Raw genomic sequence first — 12,442 nt, forward strand, 5'->3', positions numbered from 1 at the left:
ATGGATTTTGACATCATATTTTGGCATGATTTTGTATAATTTCAGCAAATTTTTCCTCATTTTAATTTGGAGTTGAGCCTGGGTAATTCCTGAATTCTCTGATATTTTTAGTGGCTCTTGTACGTCCGTTCCTCCTACGTCACTCACGTCTCCTCCCACATCACCTAGTATGTCGGTTTCTCGTATGTCAGTCATGTCTCCTCCCATGTCAGGTTTCTGTATGTCCGTCTCTTGGTCAGACCCAAGGTCAACTTCAGTTACATACACGTGTCTTACTTCTTGTTCATTTTCCACATTACAGTCAGAATCAGTATCACCGTCTGACACTTCTACACTATTTTCCTGCTTAGAAATCTCTAACACAAGACTATGAAAAAAATCTACCAAATGTAGAATATTTCTCAATTTCTGTTTGTCTCTATTTACCAATTTAGAAGTTAACTGTAAATTCTGCAATTCACATTCTTTGTATAAACTGAGCCACAAAACTTCTATGTCATCTCCTACATTAACTTTGAAATTAATATTACTTTGTTTAACAAAAGAAGAAATTATATCCATATTTTGCTTACCTTAAGATTCCTTGGCTTCTCTTTATCAGCACGTCCTGTCTTCAGTTTGTCTGATTCTTTTCCTGTGTGATTCTGTTACTTGTTAGTACCTCTGCTTCCTGTCTTTCCTCAGTCTGTAGGTCCTTTCTGCTTCTCGTGACAAACTAGTGAATTTACTGACACGTGAACAACAGCTGTTCAGCTCGTCAGGACTCCCCCCTTGTTCACGGAAGAAATTCACTTACTTAATTTAAAAAAACAAAAAACAGGACTGGCTGGCTCATCATTGTAAAATAATACTCTTCCTGTATTATTTTTTTCTACTGAGGATTTCTCAAAGTATCAATATCACGATATTCTTATAAAAAAATGTATCTATTTATTCTTGGATTGTCCATTAAAAAGAATCAGATTGCAGCAGGTACATACAATAATTAGTTATAAAGTAATTGTCCATTTGTCCATAATTAGCTTAATTGTTGAGATTCACCCATCTTTCCTTGGATCCTGGCTGGTAAATCATGTCTTTGTCCAGCATGTGTCCAGGCCTACATGTCATCTGCTTCTCAGCATGAAGATTCTGTGTCTTGTGGGGTGGGCAGAGCAAGAGAGCCCCCCCTTTCTGTAACATGGGCTTTTATAGCCAGTCGTATGGACACCTGTTCTACATATGGTAGTGAACCAAAAATACACACACAAATAGCTCATGTCAACTAGAAACGATGGCTGAGGCATAGAACTCAGAAAAATGATTATCGATTAACATTCCAAATGAATTTCCATAATTAACCATTTAACAGAGACCGCCTGGGAATACCAGGTGCTGTAGGCTTTTGCTTTTTCCTTCCTTCCACCAGCAGGGGGCACTCTCTTCTATGCCTTTTTTCCATTCCCTTTCACAAGTGCACACATTCATTCTCTTTTCTTTTTTTCATTTGCTTTCTCTCTTGCGCTATTTCATCTCTGCAAAATACCAGCATCCTTCTGATCACCGTGGGCCTCCAGCATTGTTGCTCATTTACTTTTAATACTAGGCTCCTTTTCACCAGGACCAGCGTCTCCCGGGTGGCTGGAGGCAACCACCGGTAACCCCAAGCAGAAGACCTTTGCAGGCAACACGACCCTCCCCCCTGAAGAGCAGCTCAAAGTCACTGGCAACCATCTCACCCTCTTCCTTCATTCACCCCTGGACGTCTCGCTCCGCCCCCAAGTTACGGGTCCAGCTTGCTCTTTCTGTCACATTACCGTGATGAAGGGTTTAGCCTGCAGGAGACCCTGCGTCGAGACATTTTTGAAGACACCTGATGCGGCGGGTGAATCACTGCTATACAAACCACACCTGTAGGGACGGCACAGACTTTGCATGGACCCTTCGGAGCCCGCCCCGTCACAGCCAGAGTGCTCGCCACCAAGCGATCCTGAGAAAGGCTGGCCGGGCGATGGATCGAGCAGCGTCTACTGGCCATACCAGCTTGGATACGCCCGATCTCATCTGATCTCGAAAGCAAAGCAGGGCTGGGCTCAGACAGTACTTGGATGGGAGACCTCCTGGGAACACCGGGTGCTGTAGACCATTTTGATAACGTTTTGCCCTACTGCCCAGCTCGGCTAGCATGGAACGGAGCCTTGCTGGACACCGACCTTAAGTAACTTAGATGATGGAAGCCCCAAGGCCTCTGAGCCAGTTGGCAGCTAAGTACGCTACCCCGCCGCCCTTCACGCAGGCCTGACACCGAGCTCCTTGTCACGGCTAGGAGTGCTTATTGACTCCGCAGCTCGCCGTGTGGAAATGATGGCATTAAAAGCACCCGGGGCCGTGAAGGGGCCAGGCTTTCAGCAGGTGCCCAGGGAAGGTTTTGGATGCCGGCCGCCTAGCGAGGGCCAGCAGAAGTAACATGTTTCTCTGCAAAGAAGCTTGTGTAACCAAGCCAGACGGCTGAAAAAGAGCTAACCTCAGTGCAAGGAAGGCAAGGAAGGTGCGGAAGGAATTGGGGAGGGGGGGGTGATTCCTGCTAGGGCCCTGAAATCATAAAACAGGCAGGAGAGTCTGACGCATGGTGACGGAGAGGTTGTAGGGGCAGATAGGGAGTGTTGTCACGTGCGAGCACGTGTGTATGCTGGCTTGTGTGTGAGAGTGCGCTTCCTAGGTGTGGCGCGCTGCAGACAGTCAAAGGGATTGTTCCCTTTCATTAAAAGTTAATCCCCGGCTGCAGGCTATTAGAAAGCAACTAAGCGCGCTCTACTCACCCTACCCGGGTCTACCGGTGAGTCTCGCCTCTGCTCCCAGCCTGTGGCATTGGCCGTGAAGCTGACGTTCCGTCGACAGCGCTGCAGCCGATCAGTGAGCTCAGCGGCTCTGAGTGGGGCGTTGTGTCTACAAGACCTTTTAAGGAAGCCAGCAAGAAAATTGAAGAGAAGGGAAAGCAAAAAAGGACCTGGTCTTGCTGAGCACTGGAAAGGGCAGCCGGCAGCCAGACGTCAAGGTAGAAAAGCAGCAAGTGAGAGGCTTGTTTCTGCCTATGGCCACATCACCCTGAACACGCCCGATCTTGTCTGATCTTGGAAGCTAAGCATGGTTGGGCCTGGTTAGTACTTGGATGGGAGATAACCTGGGAATACCAGGTGCTGTAGGCTTTTGCTTTTTCCTTCCTTCCACCAGCAGGGGGCACTCTCTTCTATGCCTTTTTTCCATTCCCTTTCACAAGTGCACACATTCATTCTCTTTTCTTTTTTTCATTTGCTTTCTCTCTTGCGCTATTTCATCTCTGCAAAATACCAGCATCCTTCTGATCACCGTGGGCCTCCAGCATTGTTGCTTCTTTACTTTTAATACTAGGCTCCTTTTCACCAGGACAAGCGTCTCCCGCGTGGCTGGAGGCAACCACCGGTAACCCCAAGCAGAAGACCTTTGCAGGCAACACGACCCTCCCCCCTGAAGAGCAGCTCAAAGTCACTGGCAACCATCTCACCCTCTTCCTTCATTCACCCCTGGACGTCTCGCTCCGCCCCCAAGTTACGGGTCCAGCTTGCTCTTTCTGTCACATTACCGTGATGAAGGGTTTAGCCTGCAGGAGACCCTGCGCCGAGAAATTTTTGAAGACACCTGATGCGGCGGGTGAATCACTGCTAAACAAACCACACTTGTAGGGACGGCACAGACTTTGCATGGAGCCTTCGGAGCCCGCCCCGTTACGGCCAGATTGCTCGCCACCAAGCGATCCTGAGAAAGGCTGGCCGGGTGATGGCTCGAGCAGCGTCTACTGGCCATACCACCTTGGATACGCCCGATCTCGACGTTTTGCCCTACTGCCCAGCTCGGCTAGCATGGAACGGCGCCTTGCCGGACACCGACCTTAAGTAACTTAGATCAGGGTTCCCCAACTCCAGTCCTCAAGGCCCACCAACAGGTCATGTTTTCAGGATTTCCTTAGTATTGCACAGGTGATGGAATTATTGCCTGTGCAGGTGATGCAATTATCACCTGTGTAATACTAAGGAAATCCTGAAAACATGACCTGTTGGTGGGCCTTGAGGACTGGAGTTGGGGAACCCTGACTTAGATGATGGAAGCCCCAAGGCCTCTGAGCCAGTTGGCAGCTAAGTACGCTACCCCGCCACCTTCACGCAGGCCTGACACCGAGCTCCTTGTCACGGCTAGGAGTGCTTATTGACTCAGCAGCTCGCCGTGTGGAAATGATGGCGTTAAAAGCACCCGGGGCCGTGAAGGGGCCAGGCTTTCATCAGGTGCCCAGGGAAGGTTTTGGATGCCGGCCGCCTAGCGAGTGCCAGCAGAAGTAACATGTATCTCTGCAAAGAAGCTTGTGTAACCAAGCCAGACGGCTGCCAAAGAGCTAACCTCAGTGCAAGGAAGGCAAGGAAGGTGCGGAAGGAATTGGGGAGGGGGAGGGGTGATTCCTGATAGGGCCCTGAAATCATAAAACAGGCAGGAGAGTCTGATGCATGTGACTCGCCCCCTGGGCCGTGGGGCACTCGGATCCGGGCAATAGGGAGACGATGGGGGTAGTAGTGGCGACCCGGTTCCGTGGCTCAGGGTGGTCAGGCCAATGGTAGTCTGCTACGTTCTGCTAATAATGTCCGACTACGCCACCCGTGGATTGCGGTTATTAGGAACCGCTGCTGCATGCAGACCGCTGGGGCTGATGAGGTGTGCAGCTAGGATAGTGTGACTCCCCACGGGAAGAGTGCGGCCCCAGGGCAGTATAATGGATGGTGGGAGTGATGGTAGTGAGAATCCCAGTGCTGATAGTGCGGGAGGAGCAAGGAGCACACAGACAACAAGTTGCAGTCCAGGGTCTTTACTACAACAGGTAAACTGACCCATAAACAGTCCCGGCTAGGAGGGGACCTGGACGTCTGAGACCAACGGGGAAATTGGCCCTGGTCAGGGTGAGGGTGTAGGCCTACCGTGCTTTCTGCGCTCCTTCTGGCTATCTCCTCCTGATAGGGTAACAGCCCACGTTTCCGAGCTTTCCGTGTATTCTCGCCTGTATGGCCTGCGATGTGGGTTCCTTTCTGCTCCCAGCCTTGTACGGCTTTACTGGTCCCTTCAGTTGTGGCAGGGCCTCCAGGCTTCTTAGGCCAAGGAATATACAGTCCCTTGCGGACTGGTTCTCTGCTGGGGGATGTGGAATCCTTCCAGCCTCAGACACCAAAGTCTGGTAAAATTAAGTCTTTTCTCTGCCAAGACAGGCTCTCTTCGCCTCTTGTCTCTGGCTTGTGGCTCTCCTCCTGCCACACTTCCTCTTAGGTGCAATCAACTTTCTGTCCCTGCTCCACTCTGGGACACGTCTCAGAGCTGAGACAGACAATCCAGTTCTCTCTAACCCTGCCCCCAGCACCAGCTTTTATAGGGGCAGCCTGCTCCCCCTACTGGCCTGAGACAGGAGGCATTGCATGCTAATGTTCCCCTGACCAGAGAACCCCCCCCGTGCTCTCAGACACAGCTTTAATACATTTTGTGGCATCCAGGCCAGGGTGACACATTCCCCCCTAGTGAAATTTAGTACTCCGGGACTAAACAATAAACAAAGACAATATGCATAACAATAAAACATTAATAGACAGACGACGCACAAATTGAGTTCTTAAGGTCACAGTGTGGCCTGTGACCGGGTGTCCATATCACCAATACAACGGGAGCCTTAACCAGGTGGGGGTCTGTCCTACCCCAAGTCCTTCACAGTCTTAGTTCATTCCTGGGTTAGGCTCAGAATGCAGTCCATACAAGGTCCCGGTTATAAAAAGTCCATAACCTGTGAGTCCTTACGGTAGCTGCAAGAAACTGAAACACACTATTAATAAACATGCATTTAACTTGGCAAACATTTCAACATTTGGCAACAGGGTTATTTACAATCTTAGTACACTCTATATTCTCCAGCGAGTGGGTATCTGCCCTTTTGTGCTCCTGGTTGACCTCCTTAACCCACTGTCTGGTGGTGGACCAACCTGGCTTTCCCCACTAGCGTTAGGGGTACAGCTACCAGCTGGGTGTACAGGTACGGCAGGCAGCTGTCTGCGGGTTCTTTGGCTTACCGCAGGCATGGCAGGCTCACTGTCAGCAGAGGGTTGACTCTCCTGGGCTGCTGGTACAGGCTCTTCTGCCTCTGGAACTGCTGGCTCCTCTTCACCTTCCGGCTCTGGTGTTGGTTGTTGCTGGGCCAGTTGCAGGAAATGCAGGACGGGTACCACTATGGCATCATTTATGCGAGTCCAGGACTGAGGGAACTCTCCGAGAATGGTGCTGATCATTTCTTCCTTGTCCTCTGCGGGTTCAAGGTCACTCTGATCCTCTTCTGCACTACGGAGTTGCTCGGGACACCTTTTGAGGTGGTCTCTGGAGACGACACTAGTGGTTTCTCCTCCGTCCTTGGTGATTACGCACACCTTTGGGTTGTCGTGGTCAGACTGCAGTACGGTGTAGGGTTCCCTTTCCCACTGGTCGTCCAACTTATGTAGCCTTCTTTTTCGCTTTAGGACTTGCTCACCAGGATCTAGGGGACCAGCAGGGGCGTGTTGATTGAAGAGTCTTTCTTGCTTCTCTCTCACCTGGGCCAGGCTCTTCTCCACACTCTCCTGTACCTTCTTGTACTGCAGTTGCCTTTCCGTATCCCAGTCCGCATCCGGGGAGGTGTCCTCAGGTATTAGGACTCCCATCTCCAGGTCTACGGGCAGCTTACCCGGTCTGGCTCGCATCAGGTAAGCCGGGGTGCAGTTGGTAGCATTCACCGGGATATTGTTGTATAGGTCTATCAGGTCCGGCAGTTTTTCTGGCCACAGGCTGCGTTCCTCCAGGGGCAACGTCTTCAGGAGATCAATGACTATATTGTTCATCTTCTCACACATCCCGTTGGTTTGTGGATGGTAAGGCGTTGTCCGAATTTTCTTACAGCCAGAGAGGTTGCAGAACTCCTGGAAGATTTCAGCCTCGGATGCTGGACCCTGGTCTGTCAGGACCTGTTCCGGATACCCGTGTGGACGGCAGAAGTATTGCTGGAAGGCTCTGGCCGCTGTTTGGGCTGTCAAGTCCTTTACCGGGACCACCACTAGAAAACGGGAATAGTGGTCCACGATTGTCAGGGCATAGATGTATCCTGACCGGCTGGGAGCCAATTTGACATGGTCCAGAGCTACCAGCTCAAGAGGCTGCGTGGTGACGATGGGCCTCAAGGGTGTCTTCTGGCTGGTGCGGTCCTTCCTCCTCAGGTGACAAGGGCCACAGTCTCTGCACCATTTTTCTACAGCTCCTCTCATGCCGACCCAAAAGAACCTTCCTCTTAGTAGGAACTCCAGTTTCTTCCAACCGAAGTGTCCCGCTCTGTCATGGAAAGCCCCCAGGACCATAACTGCATCTCGCCTTGGGACCACGACTTGCCAGGTCAGCTCGTGCGTCCGGTGGTTGACAATCCTTTTGCACAACTTGCCTTCGTAGAGGAACAGCTTGCTCTTCTCCTTCCATAGCTGCTTAGCTTCCTCTGGGGCATCTGGATCTAGGCGGGCGTCTTCCCGGGTCAGCAGATCTTTCACCAGGCGGACTGCAGGGTCACTATCTTGGGACTCGGCCCAGCTGTGGTGAGGTAGGGGATTCATCATCACAGTTGTTAGATCCTCCTCCTTCACGCGGTGAGAGTGTTGAGCGGCTCCATACCGGTGAAACGCGGGGAGTTCTACCTCCTCCAGCTCTTCTGGGTCTTCGTCACCTTCAGGTAAGTGAGGCATTCTTGATAGGGCGTCCGCGTTGGCGTTGGTTTTGCCTGCCCGGTACTTGATCACGAAGTCATAGTTGGAGAGACGGGCCATCCACCGCTGTTCCAGGGCACCCAGTCTTGCATTGTCCAGGTGTGTCAACGGGTTGTTGTCCGTGTACATGGTGAACTTTGCGGAGGCCAGGTAATGCTTGAAGCGTTCCGTCACGGCCCACACCACCGCCAAGAATTCTAGCTTGAAGGAGCTGTAATTCTCCGTGTTCCTCTCGGTGGGCCTCAGCTTCCGACTGGCGTATGCGATCACCCGTTCTCTGCCCTGTTGGTTTTGGGATAGTACGGCTCCCAGTCCCACATTACTGGCATCTGTGTGGAGAATGAAAGGCTGTCCGTAATCAGGGTAAGCCAGGATCTCATCCCCCGTGAGGGCCATCTTTAGCTGGCGGAAGGACTCCTCTTCCGGTTTATCCCACTTGAAGGGTGGCTTTTGACTTCGGGACTTAGACTGTCCGATCAGGAGGTCTTGCATAGGAGCTGCCATCTTAGTGAACCCGGGGATGAACCTTCGGTAGTAGCCTACCAACCCGAGAAACTGTCTCACCTCTTTGATGTTCGAGGGGCTTGGCCAGCTCTTGATTGCCGTGACTTTGTCAGGGTCGGGGGCCACTCCTTCCGCGCTTACCACGTGCCCTAGGTACTGGACCTTTGGTTTCAGCAGGTGACACTTCCATGGTTTCACCTTCAGGCCATAGCCTGCCAGGGCTTCGAACACCTCGGCCAGGTGCTTTAGATGGTCCTCGTAGGTCTTCGAATAGACGATCACGTCGTCCAGGTAAAGGAGGACCGTCTCGAAGTTTCGGTGCCCTAGACAGCATTCCATCAGCCGCTGGAAGGTCCCTGGTGCGTTGCAGAGCCCGAAAGGCATACAGTTGAACTCGCTCAGTCCCATCGGGGTGGTGAAGGCGGTCTTCTCCTTGTCAGCCTCTGCCACAGGAACCTGCCAGTACCCGCTAGTAAGGTCCAAAGTAGAAAAGAAGTTAGCAGATTTTAGTGCGGCTAAAGACTCCTCTATTCTAGGCAGCGGGTATGCGTCTTTGTGGGTGATACGGTTGATTTGTCTATAGTCCACGCACATTCTCATGGTGCCGTCTTTCTTTTTCACCAGAACCAAGGGGGCTGCCCAGGGGCTACAGCTATCTCTAATGACCCCAACTTCCTTCATCTCTCTTAGCATGCCCTTGGCGTTCTGATAATGTGCAGGGGGTACAGGCCTGTGTCTCTCTTTTATTGGTGGGTGGCTCCCTGTCGGGATGTGGTGTTCTATCCCCTTTACTCTGCCGAAGTCCAGCGGGTGCTTACTAAAGACTCTCTCGTACTCCTGTACCACCCGGTAGACTCCTTGTTTTTGGTGCAGGGGAGTGGAGTCAGCACCCACATGGAGTTTCTGGCACCAGTCCTCCTTTTGTTTCTGGGAGCCATTACCCTCCGCCTGAGGAGATGGAGGCAAGGGTTCCACGGCCCTGATAGCTTGGTGTTCGACAACAAACAGTTTGGCGAGTGTAGCATACCTGGGTAAGTGTACTTCCCTCTCCCCAATGTTGAGGATGCGGACGGGCACCCTCCCATGACGGACATCAACCACCCCCTGGGCTGTCAAAATGGTGGGCCTGCTGTCTGAGTACACGGGTCCTACCATGGCTTGGTAGTCTCTACCTCTCAACCCGATTGCAGTCCGACACCAGATCATCATTTCACTTTTGGGAGGCATGGAAATGGGGAATGGGTCACTCAGTCTTACGCTACCGATCTCACCACCAGACAGTTCTACCTGCTGCCGTCTCATCAGGGCTTTTATCTCCTTGTTGAGGACCCTCTGTTGGCTGGAACTAGCATTCACCGCCACCTGTTGTAGAATTACAATTACCTCTGAAAGACAATTTTCAATTATGTTAGTACCCACAGTTATTTTAGGGTGACTTTCATGACGGTCAATGTCCACAATTATCACTCCCTGTGCCGGCAGTTCAACTTTACCAATTTTAATGGTCATCTCCTTGAACCCCATCTGCGGCACGGGTAAGCCATTACTGGCGATGATGCTCAAGTTACTGTCTGGATACCGTGTGATATCAGCATCAGTCCAATACTGCTTAAAAAGTACATAAGGGATTGTGGTTACTTGCGACCCAGTATCCAGCAAGGCGCTCATGGGGATACCGTCCAGCACCACGGGTAAAACCGGGTGCCCCCCAACGTACTTATCACGCCAATTATAAGGGCCTGGTGATCTTATGCCTGGGGGTCGGCCCTCTGCCCCAGGTTGGACCCGTTTAAATTACAGTACCTGGAAATGTGTCGGGGCTGGTTGCATCGACGGCAAATGGGCTGTTCATCCTCTGCGTAGCGGTCTGTGGGCCTCCCTCGGAACGACGGGATCCTCCTCTGTCGACGCCACGGGACATCCTCCGGACTTGAAGCCAGCTCGATGGGTCTTGACGGGTCCACTTGCAACGCCTGGACGGTTCTGGTCAACGCCGCGACGCTCCTGGTTAGCTCCTGGACTTGGTGGTGCAGGCCTTTCGACGGGGCTTGGTTCAGGGCCTGTCCATCAGCCTCCACGGAGTCCATAGAGGAGGGCGCCGCCTCCTGGTGGTAGGTGATAGCAGGGCGCCGGGGGTTTATAGCGCCACTGGTTGCAGATTCACGGAGCACCCTTATGGCCCTGTCCATAAATTGGGCAAAGGTCAGGTCGGGGTTCTGAAAGAACATGAGGCGCAGTTGGGCCCTGTGAGCGCTAGACAGCAGACCTTCTATGAATTGTTCTGTTAGCAGATTATCGGTTTCCTGCACACTGCCAGGGTCAGTTTGTTGAATAGCCCTCAAGGCTTCCTGCAGATTTAGGGCATAGTATCTGATGCTGTCCTGTGCCCGCTGCCTACATCCATAGAACCTCATTTTAATCTCAGCGGAGGTACATGTATCAAAGGTACCCCGCAGCGGGGCCAGGATACCCTTCACAGTCCTTTTCTCCTCAGTGGGCCATGATTTTACCTCCCTTTGGGCTGCGCCAGTTAACTGCCCTGTCAATATGCTGACCTTCTGTTCCTCTGTCAGGGGGTAAACCTGGAACAAACTGTATAGCCTTTCCTTAAAGTCAGTTAGGGCATGGGGCTCCCCTGAGTATTTGGGCAGCCAGGCCGCTCCAGGGATGTAGGGCAGGGAAAAGGGCATCACTGCTGCTGCAGCTGCGTTGGTGGTAGTGGGCGCCTCTGTGTCTGACATCTTCCTCCCCCCTAGTTAAGCGTGGCCTACCTTCCGGCGATCCTCTTCTGTAGGCCGCGGCTCCGCTGCTGCTGCTATGGACGAGGACCTGGCGTCGCGTCCTGATGACGTCAGCGTCGCTCTCTCTCCCTTCCAGGACCTTGCGCAGCGTCGGAGCGTGGGGCGGAGCTTCGGATCTCGCGCGGTTTTGACGTCCACGCCCCTCTTCTTCCCGCGCGGCATCCTGAAGATGGCGTCCGATGGCGGGAAGCAGCTGCGGATGGCGGGAAGAAGGCAGAAGACGGCGGGAAACGGTCCAAGATGGCGTCCGATGGCGGGAATTGGCTCCGGATGGCGGGAAACTTCGCCACAGGTAAGTTTACAAAAGTCTTTTTCAGGCACGCAGTACCCGGTGGTTGCGGGCACGAAATCCTGCCGACTACGCCAAAGCTGACTCGCCCCCTGGGCCGTGGGGCACTCGGATCCGGGCAATAGGGAGACGATGGGGGTAGTAGTGGCGACCCGGTTCCGTGGCTCAGGGTGGTCAGGCCAATGGTAGTCTGCTACGTTCTGCTGATAATGTCTGACTACGCCACCCGTGGATTGCGGTTATTAGGAACCGCCGCTGCATGCAGACCGCTGGGGCTGATGAGGTGTGCAGCTAGGGTAGTGTGACTCCCCACGGGAAGAGTGCGGCCCCAGGGCAGTATAATGGATGGTGGGAGTGATGGTAGTGAGAATCCCAGTGCTGATAGTGCGGGAGGAGCAAGGAGCACACAGACAACAAGTTGCAGTCCAGGGTCTTTACTACAACAGGTAAACTGACCCATAAACAGTCCCGGCTAGGAGGGGACCTGGACGTCTGAGAGCAACGGGGAAATTGGCCCTGGTCAGGGTGAGGGTGTAGGCCTACCGTGCTTTCTGCGCTCCTTCTGGCTATCTCCTCCTGATAGGGTAACAGCCCACATTTCCGAGCTTTCCGTGTATTCTCGCCTGTATGGCCTGCGACGTGGGTTCCTTTCTGCTCCCAGCCTTGTACGGCTTTACTGGTCCCTTTGGTTGTGGCAGGGCCTCCAGGCCTCTTAGGCCAAGGAATGTACAGTCCCTTGCGAACTGGTTCTCTGCTGGGGGATGTGGAATCCTTCCAGCCTCAGACACCAAAGTCTGGTAAAATTAAGTCTTTTCTCTGCCAAGACAGGCTCTCTTCGCCTCTTGTCTCTGGCTTGTGGCTCTCCTCCTGCCACACTTCCTCTTAGGTGCAATCAACTTTCTGTCCCTGCTCCACTCTGGGACACGTCTCAGAGCTGAGACAGGCAATCCAGTTCTCTCTAACCCTGCCACCAGCACCAGCTTTTATAGGGGCAGCCTGCTCCCCCTACTGGCCTGAGACAGGAGGCATTGCATGCT

The 12,442-nt window shown here is 52.7% G+C and overlaps 2 pseudogenes; both read left to right on the forward strand.

The window, feature by feature from the left end:
• The first annotated feature begins 2,004 nt into the window (after nucleotides 1-2,004).
• On the forward strand, nucleotides 2,005-2,124 carry LOC141268420 (5S ribosomal RNA; annotated as a pseudogene).
• Nucleotides 2,125-3,066: 942 nt separating this feature from the next.
• On the forward strand, nucleotides 3,067-3,185 carry LOC141268431 (5S ribosomal RNA; annotated as a pseudogene).
• The last annotated feature ends 9,257 nt before the right edge of the window (nucleotides 3,186-12,442 follow it).

This window comes from Phyllobates terribilis, unplaced genomic scaffold, assembly GCF_046119375.1.
Source record: "Phyllobates terribilis strain yellow unplaced genomic scaffold, ASM4611937v1 Scaffold_4__5_contigs__length_816908805, whole genome shotgun sequence".
Classification (NCBI taxonomy): domain Eukaryota; kingdom Metazoa; phylum Chordata; class Amphibia; order Anura; family Dendrobatidae; genus Phyllobates; species Phyllobates terribilis.